Source organism: Bos taurus, chromosome 7 (genome assembly GCF_002263795.3).
Source record: "Bos taurus isolate L1 Dominette 01449 registration number 42190680 breed Hereford chromosome 7, ARS-UCD2.0, whole genome shotgun sequence".
NCBI lineage: Eukaryota > Metazoa > Chordata > Mammalia > Artiodactyla > Bovidae > Bos > Bos taurus.
In genome coordinates, this window is record NC_037334.1 from 92,767,521 (window position 1) to 92,770,769 (window position 3,249).

The window sequence follows — 3,249 nt, forward strand, 5'->3', positions numbered from 1 at the left end:
AAGGGAATAGCTACCCACTCCAGTATTCTGGCCTGGAAAATTGCATGAACTGTCATGGGGTCACAATAAACAGAAGTTAACATCATCCTCATTTGTCTTTAAAGTTCCAGTTGTCTATTGCTATATAACAAATTATCTCTAAGACTTATTTAACACTTATTATTGGTCATTATTTTATGGGTCAGCAATTAGAGCAGGACTCAAGTGGAACAATTCTTTTGCTTCACAGGCATCAATGGAAGTCATTTGGTGATATTCAGCTAGTGGTTCAGCTGGGCTGGGTTTCTTACTCATGTACTTGGAGCCTGGGATGGGATAGCTGAAACAGCTGGCTGACATTGGATTGGCCAACCTTGGTGTCTCTTCCTTCTGCCTCTCCAAGCGGCTAGCTTGAGCTTCCTCAAAACAGAGCAGTCTCAGGTAGTCATATTTCTTACACAGTAGGTTAGCGACCCGAGAATGTGTGCTCCGAGAAACAGGAAGTAGACCCTTCTGCTCACCTCCGGCATAGACCCAGAAACTGGCAGAGCATCAACTGCATTATGTTTTGTTGGTCAAAGCAGTCACAGAGCTCACTCACATTTAAGACTGGAAGACACAAACTCACCTCTTAATAGGAAAAATGTCTAAAATGTTGTGACCTTCTTCAATTGGCTACAACCAGAGTGTTTCATTTTTGGAATTGCTTTGTTAAATGTTTTTCCTACAAAGAGCATACACTCCACCCAATTTCCTTATCAGGGATCCCCAATTTTCAAGGCCAATTTCATTTTTTCCAGTAAAATACACAATAAGCAACAAGGAAAGTCATGGAAAAGCCTAAAGACATATGGAAAAAAACTGTGTCACATGAATATATATAGCATACTATGCCCAAAATAAGTTCAACAGAAAAAGGTAATACTGAATTCAGGGATTTTTGTTTTGTTTTGTTAATTCAGTTAGTTATTTTGATTAAGTTTGATTGAGAAGAAATCATTTGAATTCATAAAAAAGTAAACTCAAGAATAAAGTTGCCATATTGAAACTTTAGCTTTAAAAAGTTTATGTGTCTTACCAAAACTTCAATTTTGAAAATGTTTTTTTAGCATAATTTGTATGCTCAGAACAACAAGACTGATTCCTTAGGGTCATGTGTACATGCTCAGTTGTTCCCAACTCCTTGCGACCTCCTGCCAGACTTGTCTGTCCATGGAATTTTTCCGGCAAGAATACTGGAGTGGGTTGCCATACTCCAGATTCCCTAAGTCATACCCAACAATCAACTTAATTACTCCATCAGTCAGTTCAGTTCAGCCACTCAGTCCTGTCTGACTCTTTGCAACTCTATGGACTGCAGCATGCCCAGCCTCCCTGTCCATCACCAAATTCCCGGAGCTTGTTCAAACTCAAGTCCATTGAGTCAGGGATGCCATCCAACCATCTCATCCTGGGTCATCCCCTTCTCCTCCCACCTTCAATCTTTTCCAGCATGAGGGTCTTTTCAAATGAGTCAGGTCTTCACATCAGGTGGCCAAAGTATTGGAGTTTCAGCCTCAGCATCAGACCTTCCAACAAATATTCAGGACTGATTTCCTTTAGGATGGACTGGTTGGATCTCCTTGCAGTCCAAGGGACTCTCAAGAGTCTTCAACACCACAGTTCAAAAGCATCAATTCTTTGGCACTCAGCTTCCTTTATAGTCCAACTCTCACATCCATACATGACTACTGGAAAAAACATACCTTTGACTAGATGGACCTTTGTTGGCAAAGTAATGTCTCTGCCTTTTAATATGCTATCGAGGTTGGTCATAGCTTTTCTTCCAAGCAGCAAGTGTCTTAATTTCATGGCTGCAGTCACCATCTTTGAAGCCCAAAAAAATAAAGTCTGACACTGTTTCCATTGTTTCCCCATTTATATGCCATGAAATGATGGGACCAGATGCCATGATCTTAGTTTTCTGAATGTGGAGTTTTAAGCCAACTTTTTCACTATCCTCTTTCATTTTCATCAAGAGGCTCTTTAGTACTTCTTTGCTTTCTGCCCTAAGGGTGGAGTCATCTGCATATCTGAGGTTATTGATATTTCTCCCAGTAATCTTGATTCTAGCTTGTGCTTCATCCAGCCTGGCATTTCTCATGATGTACTCTGCATATAATTAAATAAGCAGGGTGACAATATACAGCCTTGAAGTACTCCTTTCCCAATTTGGAACCAGTCTGTTGTTCCATGTCCAGTTCTAACTGTTGCTTCTGGACCTGCACACAGATTTCTCAGGAGACAGGTCAGGTGGTCTATATTCCCATCTCTTGAAGAATTTTCCACAGTTTTGATCCACACAGTCAAAGGCTTTGGCATAGTCAATAAAGCAGAAATAGATGTTTTTCTGGAAGTCTCTTGCTTTTTGATGATCCAACAGATGTTGGCAATTTGATCTCTGGTTCCTCTGCCTTTTCTAAATCCAGCTTGAACATCTGGAAGTTCATGGTTCACATACTGTTGAAGCCTGGCTTGGAGAATTTTGAGCATTAATTTGCTAGTGTGTGAGATGAGTGCAATTATGCAGTAGTCTGAACATTCTTTGACATTGCCTTTCTTTGGGATTGGAATGAAAACTGACCTTTTCCAGTCCTGTGGCCACTGCTGAGTTTTCCAAGTTTGCTGGCATATTGAGTGCAGCACTTTTAGAATTTGAAATAGCTCAACTGGAATTCCATCACCTTCACTAGCTTTGTTCATAGTGATGCTTCCTAAGGCCCACTTGACTTTGCATCCCAGGATGTCTGGCTCTAGGTGAGTGATCACACCATTGTGGTTATCTAGGTCATGAAGATCTTTTTGTGTAATTATTCTGTGCATTCTTGCCACCTCTTCTTAATATCTTCTGCTTCTGTTAGGTCCATACCATTTCTGTCCTTACTCAGCTCCCAAAATTAATCAAAATTAAGTATGTCCTTATTAAATAATCCTAAATAAAAGGAATACAGTTTTCATCTCCTAATAAGTATGGACTAGTCAAGTGGTTGCTAGGATAATGTTCATAGATTAAATCTGTGTCCTGATTTTCTCTTCTTATAAAGACATTGGTTAGATTGGATTAGGGCCCACCCCATGACCTCAGTTCAGTTCAGTCACTCAGTCTTGTCTGACTCATTGCAACCCCATGAATTGCAGCACACCAGGCCTCCCTGTCCATCACCAACTCCCAGAGTTCACTCAGACTCATGTCCATTGAGTCAGTGGTGCCATCCAGCCATCTCATCCTCT